Below are 18,304 nucleotides of genomic sequence, written 5' to 3'. Positions count from 1 at the left end.
ATTTCAATACATTGTGGCTTGTAGCATAGGTGCATTTCATAGTGGTCCTATGAAAAGAGACCATTGACCTGATGGGACTTATCTGGTCAATAAACTGTAACTAAATAAATAAATAAATAAATAAATAAATTAATTAATTAATTAATAGATGCATTTCAGTACATTGTGGCTTGTAGCATAGGTGCATTACATGTTAATCCTATGAAAAGAGAACATTGGCCTGGTGGGACTAATCTGGTCAATAATCTGTAAATAAATAAATTGTAGAACCAAACTCCAACTGCTAGTAAAATGCAAATCTCTCTTGAAACCAGGATAGTAAACTGAAACTGTTGAAAGTTAAAACATTTATTTCTCATACAATGAGTTAAGCGCTTTCACTCGTATACCACGAGCTTCCTCAGAACAATTAAATTAACTTTCATTCAATTCTTAAATACACTGTATTGGCGCCAAATGCTAAATCCTTAAAGCTACAGTGCTCTATAACAAAATTGTAGTGCATAAAATTATTACATTACTATGAAATTACGTCACATATAAATTCAAATGTTTTACATTAAGACATACTTTTAAAATATCTTTTAAAATATCACACTTTATGATGTACTATAAATTTTATACTTCAACTATCAATATAGTGCTCCCCTTAAAATATGTATATAAACTGTCTATACTAACTGTATGAAGAAGTTTCTAATGATTTACCTATGTATCAACTTAATTTTAAAAACTACATGTAAACTGTCATAACTAGTATAATCATGTAAATAATACTAGTACATATACAAACATATTGTAAATAAATAGCAATGAAAAAGGCAAAAACTACAAGATACTGGTGGCAAATTTATACAGACGCAATGACATGGCCTGGAATAAATGACTACATTACAGTTAAGCCACTTTTGATGGTTAAAAATTAGTGTAGGAGAAGTTTTAAGTATCTTGTAGTTTTTGCTTTTTTCATTGCTATTTATTTACAATATGTTTGTATATGTACTAGTATTATTTACATGATTATACTAGTTATGACAGTTTACATGTAATTTTTAAAATTAAGTTGATACATAGGTAAATCATTAGAAACTTCTTCATACAGTTAGTATAGACAGTTTATATACATATTTTAAGGGGAGCACTATATTGATAGTTGAAGTATAAAATTTATAGTACATCATAAAGTGTGATATTTTAAAAGATATTTTAAAAGTATGTCTTAATGTAAAACATTTGAATTTATATGTGACGTAATTTCATAGTAATGTAATAATTTTATGCACTACAATTTTGTTATAGAGCACTGTAGCTTTAAGGATTTAGCATTTGGCGCCAATACAGTGTATTTAAGAATTGAATGAAAGTTAATTTAATTGTTCTGAGGAAGCTCGTGGTATACGAGTGAAAGCGCTTAACTCATTGTATGAGAAATAAATGTTTTAACTTTCAACAGTTTCAGTTTACTATCCTGGTTTCAAGAGAGATATGCATTTTACTAGCAGTTGGAGTTTGGTTCTACAATTGGTGCATATCCTGAGTGTCAGTGCGGATGTGCTACATTTGGTTCCTTACCTTTTACGAGTGTCTACAGTGATTTGTTTTACTGTTCGAACTTTTCTGAGTGTGTTACAAACGCTGTGTTCAGGTGTCGGTAAATAAATAAATAAGTTAATTAATAAATAAATAAATGTATTTCAATACATAGTAGCTTGTAGCGTAAGTGCATTTCATGTTGGTCCTATGAAAAGAGACCATTAGCCGGGTGGGACTAATATGGTCAAAATCTGTAACTAACTAATTAACTAAGTCAATTAATTAATAAATAAATATATTTCAATACATAGTGGCTTGTAGCATAGGTGCATTTCACATTAGTTCTCCTATGAAAAGAGACCAATGACCTGGTGGGACTAATCTGCTCAATAAACTGTAAATTAATAAATAAGTTAATTAATAAATAAATAAATGTATTTCAATATAATGTGGATTGCAGTGTAGGTGCATTTCATGTTCGTTCTCCTATGAAAGGAGCCCATGTTGGTTCTCCTATGAAAAGAGACCATTGTCCTGGTGGGACTAATCTGATTAATAATCTGTAAATAAATAAGTTAATTAATGTTGTTGTTGTTGTGTCTTTCGGCTTTTCCCAGTTAGGGGTCGGCACAGTGGCACTCCAGTCCACTAATGATTGGCAGTAGATTTTTACGTGCCGAGTTGCCGGCCCTGACGCACAACCTTCAACTAAGGTACGCCCATTCACGCATGTCTCCACACAGAAGATGCTCTAGCTGAGAATCGAACAGGACAACATCTTACTGTGAGGTGACAATTAATAAATAAGTAAATGTATTTCAATACAAAGTGGCTTGTAGCTTAGGGGCATTTCAAGTTGGTCCTAAGAAAAGAGATTATTAGCCTGGTGGGACTAATCTGGTCAATAAACTGTAAATAAATAAATAAGTTAATTAATAAATAAATAAATGTATTTCAAAACATAGTGGCTTGTAGCATAAGTGCATTTCACGCTGGCTCTCCAATGAAAAGAGACTATTAGCCTGGTGGAACTAATCAGGTCAATAAATTGTAAATAAATAAATAAGCCAATTAATAAATTAATAATTGTATTTCAGTACATAGTGGCTTGTAGCATAGCTGCATTTTACGATGGTTCTCCTACGAAAAGAGACCTTTAGCCTGGAGGGACTAATCTGGTCAATAAACTGTAAATAAATAACTAAGTTAATTAATAAATAAATCAACATATTTCAATACATTGTGGCTTGTAGCATAGGTGCATTTTATGTTGGCTCTCCTATGAAAAGAGACTTCTGGCCGGGTGGGACTAATCTGGTCAATAAACTATAAATAAATAAATAAGTTAATTAATAAATAAATAAATGTATTTCAATACATAGTGGCTTGTAGCATAGGCCCATTTTATGTTGGTTCTCCTATGAAAAGAGATCAATAGACTGGTGGGACTAGTCTGGTCAATAAACTGTAAATAAATAAATTAATAAATAAATAAATAAATGCATTTCAATACATCTTGGCTTGTAGTGTAGGCGCATTTCATGTTGGTCCTATTAAAAGAGACTATTGGCCTGGTGGGACTTATCTGGTCAATAAACTGTAAATAATGGCCTGGTGGGACTAATCTGGTCAATAAACTGTAAATAAATAAATAAGTTGATTAATAAATAAATACATGTATTTCAATATATTGTGGATTGTAGTGTATGTGCATTTCACGTTGGTTCTCCTATGAAAAGAGACCATTAGCCTGGTGGGACTAATCTGGTCAATAAATGTAAATCAATAAATAAGTTAATGAATAAATAAATAAATGTATTTCAATACATTGTGACTTGTAGCGTAGGTGCATTTCACGTTGGTTCTTCTATGAAAAGTGATCATTAGCCTGGTGGGACTAATCTGGTCAATAAACTGTAAATCAATAAATAAGTTAATGAATGAATAAATAAATGTATTTCAGTACATAGTGGCTTGTAGCGTAGGTGCATTTCATATTGTTCCTATTAAAAGAGACCATTGGCCTGGTGGGACTAATCTGGTCAATAATCTGTAAATAAATAAGTTAACTAATAAATAAATAAATGTATTTCAGTGCATAGTAGCTTGTAGCATAGGTGCATTTCATGTTGGTCCTAAGAAAAGAGACCATTAGTCTGGTGGGACTAATCTGGTCAATAAACTGTAAATAAATAAATAAGTTAATTAATAAATAAATAATTGTATTTCAGTACATAGTGGCTTGTAGCATAGGTGCATTTCATGTTGGTCCTAAGAAAAGTGACCATTGGCCTGGTGGGACTAATCTGGTCAATAAACTGTAAATAAATAAATTAGTTAATTAATAAATAAATAATTGTATTTCAGTACATAGTAGCTTGTAGCATAGGTGCATTTCATGTTGGTCCTATGAAAAGAGACCATTAGCCTTGTGGGACTAATCTGGTCAATAAAGTGTAAACAGATAAATAAGCTGATTAATAAATAAATAAATGTATTTCAATACACAGTGGCTTGTAGCATAGCTGCATTTCATGATGGTTCTCCTACAAAAAGAGACCTTTAGCCCGGAGGACTAATCTGGTCAATAAACTGTAAATAAATAAATAAGTTAATAAAAAAAAATGGATTTCAGTACATTGTGGCTTGTAGCATAGGCCCATTTCATGTTGGTTCTCCTATGAAAAGAGACCATTAGACTGGTGGGACTAGTCTGCTCAATTAACTGTAAATAAATAAATTAATTAATAAATAAATAAATGTATTTCAATACATTGTGGCTTGTAGTGTAGGTGCATTTCATGTTGGTCCTATTAAAAGAGACTATTGGCCTTGTGGGACTAATCGGGTCAATAAACTGTAAATAATGGCCTGATGGGACTAATCTGGTCAATGAACTGTAACTAAATAAATAAATAAGTTACTTAATAAAAACAATGGATTTCAATACATTGTGGCTTGTAGCATAGGTGTATTTCATGTTGGTTCTCCTATGAAAAGAGACCTTTGGCCTGGTGAGACTAATCTGGTTAATAAACTGTAAATAAATAAATAAGTTAATTAATAAATCAATAAATGTCTTTCAATACATTATGGCTTGTAGCATAGGTGTATTTCATGTTGGTTCTCCTATGAAACGTGACCATTGGCCTGGTGGGACTAGTCTGCTCAATAAACTGTAAATAAATAAATTAATTAATAAATAAATAAATGTATTTCAATACATCGTGGCTTGTAGTGTAGGTGCATTTCATGTTGGTCATATTAAAATAGACTATTGGCCTGGTGGGACTAATCTGGTCAGTAATCTGTAAATTAATAAATAAGGTCATTTATAAATAAATAAATGCATTTCAATGCATAGTAGATTGTAGCATAGGTGCATTTCATGTTGGTCCTAATAAAGAGGCCATTAGCCTGGTGGGACTAATCTGGTCAATAAACTGTAAATAAATAAATAAGTTAATTAATAAAAATATAAATGTATTTCAATACATAATGGCTTGTAGCATAGGTTAATTTCATGTTGGTTCTCCTATGAAAAGAGACTATTAGTCTGGTGGGACTAATCAGGTCAATAAACTGTAAATAAATAAATAAATTGATTAATAAATAAATAAATGTATTTCAATGCACTCTGGCTTGTAGCATAGGTGAATTTCAGATTGGTTCTCCTATGAAAAGTGACCATAGGCCTGGTGGGACTAATCTGGTCAATAAACTGTAAATAAATAAATAAGTTAATTAATAAATAAATAAATGTATTTCAATGCATTGTGACTTGTAGCATATGTACATTTCATTTTGTTTCTCCTATGAAAGCAGACCATTGGCCTGGTGGGACAAATTTGGTCAATAAACTGTAAATAAATAAGCCCATACATGTCAAGCAGAGTGCCTCCTTGGCCCTCTTCAAAAGAGACCTTGATGATTGGATGGGAGATGTGAAATTCACCCCAGGGATCATGTCATTCACCCTGCTAGATAGTGGTCCAGAAAAGTAAATATTGTGAGAAGAAATATCCAGGGAATTGTTATGGCTAGGCTTGAATAGGCCCTAGGGCTGATAACCTAGTACCAACCTATGAAACTATAAGTTAATTAATGAATAAATAAATGTATTTCAATACATTGTGACTTGTAGCAGAGCGGCATTTGACGTTGTTTCTCCTAGGAAAAGAGACCATTAGCCTGGTGGGAGTAATCAGGTCAATAAACTGCAAATAAATAAATAAGTTAATAAATAAATAAATAAATAAATAAATAAATAAATGTATTTCAATACATAGTGGCTTGTAGCATAGGTAGCTGCGGTGGTGGTGCTGTGGTAGCATTGTCGCCTCACAGTTAGACGTTGCACGTTCGATTCTCAGTTAGAGTGTCTTCTGTGTGTCGACATGTGTGAATGGGTGTTCCTTCGCTGAAGACTGTGCATTAGGCCCGGCAAGCCAGCATGTAAAAATCTACTGCCAATCATTAGTGGACCGGAGTTCCGCTGTGGCGACCCCTAACTGGGAAAAGCCAAAAGACAGAAGAAGTGCCTTGTAGCATAGGTGCATTTCATGTTAGTTTTCCTATGAAAAGAGACCATTAGCCTGGTGAGACTAATCTGGTCAATAAACTGTAAATAAATAAAAAAGTGAATTAATAAATAAATATATATATTTCAGTACATTGTGGCTTGTAGCATAAGTGCATTTCACATTAGTTCTCCTATGAAAAGTGACCATTGGCCTGGTGGGACTAATCTGGTCAATAAACTGTCAATAAATAAATAAGTTAATTAATAAATAAATAAATGTATTTCAAAACATAGTGGCTTGTAGCGTAGGTGCATTTCATGTTGGCCCTAAGAAAAGAGACCATTAGCCCGGTGGGACTAATCTGGTCAATAAACTGTAAATAAATAAATAAATGAGTTAATTAATAAATAAATAAATGTATTTCAATACATAGTGGCTTGTATCGTAGGTGCATTTCACTTTGATTCTCCTAAGAAAAGAGACCATTAACCTGGTGGGACTTATCTGGTCAATAAATTGTAAATAAAAAAATTAATTAATTAATAAAAAAATAAATAAATGTATTTCAGTACATTGTGATTTGTTGCGTAGGAATATTTCATGTTGGCTCTCTTATGAAAATTGACCATTGGCCTGGTGGGACTAATCTGGTCAATAAACTGTAAATAAATAAATAAGTGAATTAAAAAACAAATAATTTTATTTCAGTACATAGTGGCATGTAGCGTGGGTGCATTTTATGTTGTTCCTATGAAAAGAGACCATTAGCCTGGTGAGACTAATCTGGTCAATAAATTGTAAATAAATAAATAAAGTAATTAATAAATAAATAAATGTATTTCAACACATTCTGGCTTGTAGCATATGTGCATTTCACATTGGTTCTCCTATAAAAAGTGACCATTGGCCTGGTGGGATTAATGTGGTAAGTAAACTGTAAACAAATAAACTAATTAATTAATTAATTAATTAATTAATTAATTAATGTATTTCAATACATAGGGGCATGTAGCGTATGTGCATTTGACGTTGGTTATCCTAGAAAAAGAGACCATTAGCCTGGTGGGACTAGTCTGGTCAATAAACTGTAAAGAAATAAATAAGTTGCAATTTGTGTTGATCCTATAAAAAGAGACCATTAGCCTGGTGGGACTATTATTGTCAATAAACTGTAAATAAATAAACAAATAAATAAATGAATGAATGAATGAGTTAATTAATGTAATTCTGGCTTGTAGCATAACAGCATTTCACATCACTTCTCCTATGAAAAGAGTCCAATGGCCTGGTTGGACTAATCTGGTCAATAAACTGTAAATAAATAAATAAGTTAATTAAAATAAATGTATTTCAAAACATTTTGGTTTGTAGCGTAAGTACATTTCATGTTGGTTCACTATGAAAAGTGACCATTGGCCTGATAGGATAAATCTAGTGAATAAACTGTAAATAAATAAATAAGTTAATTAATATACAAATAAATGGATTTCAATACATTGTGGCTTGTAGCGTAGGTGCATTTGATGTTGGTCGTATGAAAAGAGACCATTAGCCTGGTGGGACTAATCTGGTCAAAAACTGTAACTGACTAACTAACCAACTAACTAACCAACTAACTAACTAAGTAAATTAATTAATAAATAAATAAATGTATTTCAATACATAGTGGCTTGTAGCGTAGGTGCATTTCATGTTGGTCCTTAGAAAAGAGACCATTAGCCTGGTGGCACTAATCTTGTCAATAAACTGTAAATAAATAAATAAGTTAATTAAAAAATAAATAAATGTATTTCAATGCATAGTAGCTTGTAGCATAGGTGCATTTCATGTTGGTCCTAAGAAAAGCGACCATTAGCATGGTGGGACTAATCTGGTCAATAAACTATAAATAAATAAATTAATTAATTAATAAATTAATAAATGTATTTCAGTACATAGTGGCTTGTAGCATAAGTGCATTTCATGTTGGTCCTAAGAAAAGAGACCATTAGCCTGGTGGGACTAATCTGGTCAGTAAACTGTAAACAAATAAATAAGTTAATTAATTAATAAATAAATAAATGTATTTCAATGCATAGTAGCTTGTAGCATAGGTGCATTTCATGTTGGTCCTAAGAAAAAAGACCATTAGCCTGGTGGGACTAATCTCGTCCGTAAACTGTAAATAATGGCCTGGTGGGACTAATCTGGTCAATAACCTGTAAATAAATAAATAAGTTAATTAATAAATAAATGCATTTCAATACATTGTGGCTTATAGCGTAGGTGCATTTCATGTTGGTCCTATGAAAAGAGACAATTAGCATGGTGGGACTAATCTGGTCAATAAACTGTAAATAAATAAATAAATAAAGTAATTAATAAAATAATAAATCTATTTCAGTACATTGTGTCTTGTAGCGCAGGTACATTTCATGTTAGTTCTCCTAGAAAAAGAGACCTTTAGACTGGTGGGACTTGTCTGGTCAATAAACTGTAAATAAATAAATAAGTTAACTAATAAATAAATGTACTTCAGTACACAGTGGCTTGTAGCATAGGTGCATTTAACATTGGCTCTCCAAGGAAAAGAGACCATTAGCCTGGTGGGACTAATCTGGTCAATAAACTAAAAATAAATAAATAAGTTAATTAATAAAAAAATAAATGTACTTCAATACACAGTAGCTTGTAGGGTAGGTGCATTTCACATCGGTCCAATGAAAAGAGACCACTGGCCTGGTGGGACTAATCTGGTCAAAATACTGTAAATAAATAAGTTAATTAAAAAATAAATAAATGTTTTTCAATACATACTGGCTTGTACTGTAGGTGCATTTCATGTTTGTCCTATGAAAAGAGACCATTAGCCTGGTGGGACTAGTCTGGTCAATAAACATTAAATAAATAAGTTAATTAATGAATAAATAAATGTATTTCAATACATAGTGGTTTGTAGCGTAGGTGCATTTGACATTGGTTCTCCAAGGAAAAGAGACCATTAGCCTGGTGGGACTAATCTGCTCAATAAACTGTAAATAAATAAATAAGTTAATTAATAAATAAATAAATGTACTTCAATACACAGTGACTTAAAGCGTAGGTGCATTTCACGTTGGTCCTATGAAGAGAGACCACTGGCTTGGTGGGACTAATCTGGTCAAAATATTGTAAATAAATAAATAAGTTAATTAATAAATAAATAAAAGTATTTCAATACATTTTGTCTTGTAACGTAGATGCATTTCACGTTGGTTCTCCTATGAAACGTGATCACTGGCCTGGTGGGACTAATCTGGTCAATAAACTATAAATAAATAAATAAATTAATTAACTAATTAATTAATAAATGTATTTCAATACATAGTGGCTTGTAACGTAGGTGCATTTCATTTTGGTCCTAGGAAAAGAGACCATTAGCCTGGTGGGACTAGTCTGTTCAATAAACTGTAAATAAAAAATTAATTAATTAATAAATATATGTATTTCAATACATAGTGGCTTGTAGCATAGTTGCATTTCATGTTGTTCCTATGAAAAGAGAACATTAGCCTGGTGGGACTAATCTGGTCAATAAAATATAAATAAATAAATAAATAAATAAGTTCATTTATAAAAAATAAATGTATTTCAATATATTGTGACTTGTAGCGTAGATTTATTTCATGTTGGTTCTCCCATGAAATGTGACCATTGGCCTGGTGGGACTAATCTGGTCAATAAACTGTAAATAAATAAATAAATTAATTAATAAATAAATAAATGCATTTCAATACATAGAGGCTTGTAGCGTAGGTGCATTTCATGTTAGTCCTAGGAAAATAGACCATTAGCCTGGTGGGACTAGTGTGTTCAATAAACTGTAAATAAATAAATTAATTAATTAATAAATAAATAAATGTATTTCAATACATTGTGACTTGTAGCAGAGCGGCATTTGATGCTGTTTCTCCTAGGAAAAGAGACCATTAGCCTGGTGGGAGTAATCAGGTCAATAAACTGCAAATAAATAAATAAGTTAATAAATAAATAAATAAATAAATGTGTTTCAATACATAGTGGCTTGTAGCATAGGTAGCTGCGGTGGTGATGCTGTGGTAGCATTGTCGCCTCACAGTTAGAAGTTGCACGTTCGATTCTCAGTTAGAGTGTCTTCTGTGTGTCGACATGTCTGAATGGGTGTTCCTTCACTGAAGGTTGTGCATTAGGCCCGGCAAGCCAGCACGTAAAAATCTACTGCCAATCATTAGTGGACCGGAGTTCCGCTGTGGCGACCCCTAACCGGGAAAAGCCGAAAGACAGAATAAGAAGTGCCTTGTAGCATAGGTGCATTTCATGTAAGTTTTCCTATGAAAAAAGACCATTAGCCTGGTGGGACTAATCTGGTCAATAAACTGTAAATAAATAAAAAAGTGAATTAATAAATAAATATATATATTTTAGTACATTGTGGCTTGTAGCATAAGTGCATTTCACATTAGTTCTCCTATGAAAAGTGACCGTTGGCCTGGTGGGACTAATCTGGTCAATAAACTGTAAATAAATAAATAAGTTAATTAATAAATAAATAAATGTATTTCAAAACATAGTGGCTTGTAGCTTAGGTGCATTTCATGTTGGCCCTAAGAAAAGAGACCATTAGCCTGGTGGGACTAATCTGGTCAATAAACTGTAAATAAATAAATAAATAAATAAATGAGTTAATTAATAAATAAATAAATGTATTTCAATGCATAGTGGCTTGTATCGTAGGTGCATTTCACTTTGATTCTCCTAAGAAAAGAGACCTTTAACCTGGTGGGACTTATCTGGTCAATACACTGTAAATAAAAAAATTAATTAATTAATAAAAAAAGAAAGAAATGTATTTCAGTACATTGTGGTTTGTTGCGTAGGAATATTTCATGCTGGCTGTCCTATGAAAATTGACCATTGGCCTGGTGGGACTAATCTGGTCAATAAACTGTAAATAAATAAATTAGTTAATTAATAAATAAATAATTGTATTTCAGTACATAGTAGCTTGTAGCATAGGTGCATTTCATGTTGGTCCTATGAAAAGAGACCATTAGCCTTGTGGGACTAATCTGGTCAATAAAGTGTAAACAGATAAATAAGCTGATTAATAAATAAATAAATGTATTTCAATACACAGTGGCTTGTAGCATAGCTGCATTTCATGATGGTTCTCCTACAAAAAGAGACCTTTAGCCCGGAGGACTAATCTGGTCAATAAACTGTAAATAAATAAATAAGTTAATAAAAAAAATGGATTTCAGTACATTGTGGCTTGTAGCATAGGCCCATTTCATGTTGGTTCTCCTATGAAAAGAGACCATTAGACTGGTGGGACTAGTCTGCTCAATTAACTGTAAATAAATAAATTAATTAATAGATAAATAAATGTATTTCAATACATTGTGGCTTGTAGTGTAGGTGCATTTCATGTTGGTCCTATTAAAAGAGACTATTGGCCTCGTGGGACTAATCGGGTCAATAAACTGTAAATAATGGCCTGGTGGGACTAATCTGGTCAATGAACTGTAACTAAATAAATAAATAAGTTACTTAATAAAAAAAATGGATTTCAATACATTGTGGCTTGTAGCATAGGTGTATTTCATGTTGGTTCTCCTATGAAAAGAGACCTTTGGCCTGGTGGGACTTATCTGGTCAATACACTGTAAATAAAAAAATTAATTAATTAATAAAAAAAGAAAGAAATGTATTTCAGTACATTGTGGTTTGTTGCGTAGGAATATTTCATGCTGGCTGTCCTATGAAAATTGACCATTGGCCTGGTGGGACTAATCTGGTCAAAAAACTGTAAATAAATAAATAAGTGAATTAATAAACAAATAATTTTATTTCAGTACATAGTGGCATGTAGCGTGGGTGCATTTTATGTTGGTCCTATGAAAAGAGACCATTAGCCTGGTGAGACTAATCTGGTCAATAAATTGCAAATAAATAAATAAAGTAATTAATAAATAAATAAATGTATTTCAACACATTCTGGCTTGTAGCATATGTGCATTTCACATTGGTTCTCCTATAAAAAGTGACCATTGGCCTGGTGGGATTAATCTGGTAAGTCAACTGTAAACAAATAAACAAATTAATTAATTAATTTATTAATTAATGTATTTCAATACATAGGGGCTTGTAGCGTATGTGCATTTGACGTTGGTTCTCCTAGAAAAAGAGACCATTAGCCTGGTGGGACTAGTCTGGTCAATAAACTGTAAAGAAATAAATAAGTTGCAATTTGTGTTGATCCTATAAAAAGAGACCATTAGCCTTGTGGGACTATTATTGTCAATAAACTGTAAATAAATAAACAAATAAATAAATGAATGAATGAATGAATTAATTAATTAATTAATTAATTAATGTAATTCAATACATTGTGGCTTGTAGCATAACAGCATTTCACATCACTTCTCCTTTGAAAAGAGTCCATTGGCCTGGTTGGACTAATCTGGTCAATAAACTGTAAATAAATAAATAAGTTAATTAAAATAAATGTATTTCAAAACATTGTGGTTTGTAGCGTAAGTGCATTTCATGTTGGTTCACTATGAAAAGTGACCATTGGCCTGGTAAGAGTAATCTAGTGAATAAACTGTAAATAAATAAATAAGTTAATTAATATACAAATAAATGGATTTCAATACATTGTGGCTTGTAGCATAGGTGCATTTGATGTTGGTCCTATGAAAAGAGACCATTAGCCAGGTGGGACTAATCTGGTCAAAAACTGTAACTAACTAACTAACTAACTAACTAAGCAAGTAAATTAATTAATAAATAAATAAATATATTTCAATACATAGTGGCTTGTAGTGTAGGTGCATTTCATGTTGGTCCTTATAAAAGAGACCATTAGCCTGGTGGCACTAATCTTGTCAATAAACTGTAAATAAATAAATAAGTTAATTAAAAAATAAATAAATGTATTTCGATGCATAGTAGCTTGTAGCATAGGTGCATTTCATGTTGGTCCTACGAAAAGCGACCATTAGCCTGGTGGGACTAATCTGGTCAATAAACTGTAAATAAATAAATAAATTAATTAATAAATTAATAAATGTATTTCAGTACATAGTGGCTTGTAGCATAAGTGCATTTCATGTTGGTCCTAAGAAAAGAGACCATTAGCCTGGTGGGACTAATCTGGTCAGTAAACTGTAAACAAATAAATAAGTTAATTAATTAATAAATAAATAAATGTATTTCAATGCATAGTAGCTTGTAGCATAGGTGCATTTCATGTTGGTCCCAAGAAAAGAGACCATTAGCCTGGTGGGACTAATCTCGTCAGTAAACTGTAAATAATGGCCTGGTGGGACTAATCTGGTCAATAATCTGTAAATAAATAAATAAGTTAATTAATAAATAAATGCATTTCAATACATTGTGGCTTATAGCGTAGGGGCATTTCATGTTGGTCCTATGAAAAGAGACAATTAGCCTGATGAGACTAATCTGGTCAATAAACTGTAAATAAATAAATAAATAAGTTTATTACTTAATAAACAAATGTATTTCAGTACATTGTGGCTTGTAGTGTAGGTACATTTCATGTTTGTTCTCCTAGAAAAAGAGACCTTTAGACTGGTGGGACTTGTCTGGTCAATAAACTGTAAATAAATAAATAAGTTAACTAATAAATAAATGTACTTCAGTACACAGTGGCTTGTAGCGTAGGTGCATTTAACATTGGTTCTCCAAGGAAAAGAGACCATTAGCCTGGTGGGACTAATCTGGTCAATAAACTAAAAATAAATAAAGAAGTTAATTAATAAAAAAATAAATGTACTTCAATACACAGTAGCTTGTAGGGTAGGTGCATTTCACCTCGGTCCTATGAAAAGAGACCACTGGCCTGGTGGGACTAATCTGGTCAAAATACTGTAAATAGATAAGTTAATCAAAAAATAAATAAATGTTTTTCAGTACATAGTGGCTTTTACTGTAGGTGCATTTCATGTTTGTCCTATGAAAAGAGACCATTAGCCTGGTGGGACTAGTCTGGTCAATAAACTTTAAATAAATAAGTTAATTAATGAATAAATAAATGTATTTCAATACATAGTGGTTTGTAGCGTAGGTGCATTTGACATTGGTTCTCCAAGGAAAAGAGACCATTAGCCTGGTGAGACTAATCTGCTCAATAAACTGTAAATAAATAAATAAGTTAATTAATAAATAAATAAATGTACTTCAATACACAGTGACTTATAGCGTAGGTGCATTTCACGTTGGTCCTATGAAGAGAGACCACTGGCTTGGTGGGACTAATCTGGTCAAAATATTGTAGATAAATAAATAAGTTAATTAATAAATAAATAAATGTATTTCAATACATTTTGGCTTGTAACGTAGATGCATTTCACGTTGGTTCTCCTATGAAACGTGAAAACTGGCCTGGTGGGACTAATCTGGTCAATAAACTATAAATAAATAAATAAATTAATTAATTAATAAATAAATGTATTTCAGTACATAGTGGCTTGTAACATAGGTGCATTTCATTTTGGTCCTAGGAAAAGAGACCATTAGCCTGGTGGGACTAGTCTGTTCAATAAACTGTAAATAAAAAAAATAATTAATTAATAAATATATGTATTTCAATACATAGTGGCTTGTAGCATAGTTGCATTTCATGTTGTTCCTATGAAAAGAGAACATTAGCCTGGTGGGACTAATCTGGTCAATAAAATATAAATAAATAAGTTAATTTATAAAAAATAAATATATTTCAATATATTGTGACTTGTAGTGTAGATTTATTTCATGTTGGTTCTCCCATGAAATGTGACCATTGGCCTAGTGGGACTAATCTGGTCAATAAACTGTAAATAAATAAATAAATAAATTAATTAATAAATAAATGCATTTCAATACATAGAGGCTTGTAGCGTAGGTGCATTTCATGTTAGTCCTAGGAAAATAGACTATTAGCCTGGTGGGACTAGTGTGTTCAATAAACTGTAAATAAATTAATTAATTAATTAATTAATTAATAAATAAATAAATGTATTTCAACACATAGTGGTTTGTAGCATAGGTGCATTTGACATTGGTTCTCCAAGGAAAAGAGGCCATTAGCCTGGTGGGACTAATCTGGTCAATAAACTATAAATAAATGTTAATTAATAAATAAATAACTTCAATACACAGTGACTTATAGCATAGGTGCATTTCACGTTGGTCCTATGAAGAGAGACCACAGTGGCCTGGTGGGACTAATCTGGTCAAAATATTGTAAATAAATAAATAAGTTAATTAATAAATAAATGTGTTACAATACATTATGGCTGGTAACGTAGATGCATTTCATGTTGGTTCTCCTATGAAACGTGACCATTGGCCTGGTGGGACTAATCTGGTCAATAAACTATAAATAAATAAATTAGTTAATTAATAAATAAATAAATGTATTTCAATACATAGTGGCTTGTAGCGTACATGCATTTCATTTTGATCCTATAAAAAGAGACCATTGGCCTGGTGGGACTAATCTGGTCAATAAAATGTAAATAAATAAATAAGTTAATTTATAAAAAAATAAATGTATTTCAATACATTGTGACTTGTAACATAGATGCACTTCACGCTGGTTCTCCTATGAAAAGTGACCATTGGCCTGGTGGGACTAATCTGGTCAATAAACTGTAAATAAATAAATAAGTTAATTAATAAATAAATAAATGCATTTCAATACATAGAAGCTTGTAGCATAGGTGCATTTCCGTTGGTTCTACTATGAAAAGAGACCATTAGCCTAGTGGGACTAATCTAGTCGATAAACTGCAAAAAATAAACAAGTTAATTAATTAAAATAGCTCACTGACTCAAGTTCTGTTAACTGGTTTCAGATAAAACAGACTTCATAAAAACAAAAATACCCCTTAATTACACAAACAACTCAGTCCAGAACCACCATGCATATTTAATCTCAACCCAGCATTCCAGAATGTGTCCTTTATAAGCCATATTTTTGTCTAGGACCTACACATTGTCCATAAATAAACACAACAAAATAGTGACTCCACACCACTGCCCCTCTTGTGGATAGTAACAGGTGTGTTTTATGTAGCTGAGAAACCTGCACATGCAGCTAATAATTGAAGCACAGGAATGTGTACTGCATTTTATAGCCATGCAGATGACATGTTACCGCCATGCAGATGACATGTTACAGCCATGCAGATGATATGTTACAGCAATGCAAATGACATATCGCCTTGTAGATGACATGTTACAGCCATGCAGATGACATGTTACAGCCATGCAGATGACACGTTACTGCCATGCAGATGACATGTTACTGCCATGCAGATGACAGGTTACAGCCATGCAGATGATATGTTACCACTATGCAGAAAACAGGTTATAGCCATGCAGATGACATGTTACCACCCTGCAGATGACATGTTACTGCCATACAGATGACATGTTACTGCCATGCAGATTACATGTTACCACCATGTGTGATTGCCTCATTCGGTATGCCTGTGCAGATAATGGGTTATATATTACACACATTGATGAACTGAGCAGACATTCTGTTTTCTAAACTATTTCTCTTCCAGTATTTCTATTTAATCTGGCCAAATACCAGTTAATGGGTTTATGCATTAAACATTTATTACGCAGCCCACTAACAAACCTAGTAATAAGTCAAACGGCTTTGTGAATGCTGTTAAGCCAAGCTGTATTTCACATGTAAGAGCATATTGTTTGTTTCTAGCACATTTTATAAATGTACACATAAGGTGGCAATTTTGCCCCACATATAAATGAAAAGAGTATCACCCAAATACCTATACTGATACTACCACCCAAATACCTATACTGATACTACCACCCAAATACCTATACTGATACTACCATCCAAATACCTACACTGATACTACCACCCAAATACCTATACTGATACTACCACCCAAATACCTATACTGATACTACCACCCAAATACCTACACTGATACTACCACCCAAATACCTACACTGATACTACCACTCAAATACCTACACTGATACTACCACCCAAATACCTACACTGATACTACCATCCAAATACCTATACTGATACTACCACCCAAATACCTATACTGATACCACCACCCAAATATCTACACTGATACTACCACCCAAATACCTATACTGATACTACCACCCAAATACCTATACTGATACTACCACCCAAATACCTATATTGATACCACCACCCAAATACCTATACTGATACTACCACCCAAATACCTATACTGATACTACCACCAAAATATCTATACTGATACTACCACCCAAATACCTATACTGATACTACCACCCAAATACCTATACTGATACTTAGCATAGTGGAAACACAGTTTTCCATTAATATAGAAATTCATGACTATCCTTTGTACAGTGCAATCAGAACTGTCATTTTTTATCTCATGTTTAATTGCATTTAAAAAGTCTTTCATGTATGTTTTACATCAGTCAAGCTGCATAATTTTGATACATATATCCTGCCATATAGCAACTGCATTCTGATTTTCGTAAATGGCAGAAATTAACTACACAGCACTGATCTGTGTAGATGGAAGATTTAAATTTTTTTTGCTATTTTTTAAGAAGGAACACTAAGTATTGTAAGCATTAGATGACTTTAAGTCACAGTTTAGGATTAATATGAAAAAAGCTTTCAATAGTGGTTTCAGTGACTTATGATGTGATGCAAACTTTACAACTAAACTGTAGCCCAGTAGATTCAGAAGTACAAATTATACATGATGATATTGAATGTTTTCTGAAATCTGTCAATATTCTTCATGGTCGTACTGCAGTTTATGTTTTTGCAACCTTAATAGTAGAATGTTTATTTGACAGTGCATAACTGTGTGCCACTGTTTTTTCTATTTCCACAGAATAAGAGGGCATATGTGGCTGATTACAGCATACTGGAAGGAATCAAGCCAAATGTCTTAGATGGCCAAGTACAGCATATCGCTGCACCAATCTGCATTCTGTATGAGGACCCATCAAAAGGACTTACTCCAGTTGCCATAAAGGTATTTACATTTTTTCTAATTTTAGTCACATATGAATAAAACAAAATGAATGCACAATAGGATCATAGGAAGTTACTAGGCTAATGGCCATGGGGTCCTTACAAGCCTAGCCAAGAGTTTATCTCCCCAAAAAATAAACCTCAGTTAGCACCTGTTGCCCCTGTCAATGAGGGACAAAGGTGGAAGGTGGAAATCCTG

The 18,304-nt window shown here is 32.4% G+C and overlaps 1 long non-coding RNA gene across 1 annotated transcript in view; it reads left to right on the top strand.

Moving 5' to 3' along the window:
* The window catches only part of LOC122804097, a 270,588-nt gene extending 252,488 nt beyond the window's left edge, over positions 1–18,100 (top strand). The window contains exon 4 of the long non-coding RNA XR_006365176.1: positions 17,963–18,100. This is a non-coding gene — a long non-coding RNA (uncharacterized LOC122804097). The remainder of the gene's footprint in view (positions 1–17,962) is intronic.
* The last annotated feature ends 204 nt before the right edge of the window (positions 18,101–18,304 follow it).

Source organism: Protopterus annectens, chromosome 6.part0, assembly GCF_019279795.1.
Source record: "Protopterus annectens isolate FY-2018-M chromosome 6.part0, PAN1.0, whole genome shotgun sequence".
Taxonomy (NCBI): domain Eukaryota; kingdom Metazoa; phylum Chordata; order Ceratodontiformes; family Protopteridae; genus Protopterus; species Protopterus annectens.
This window is presented reverse-complemented; position numbering and strand designations above follow the sequence as displayed.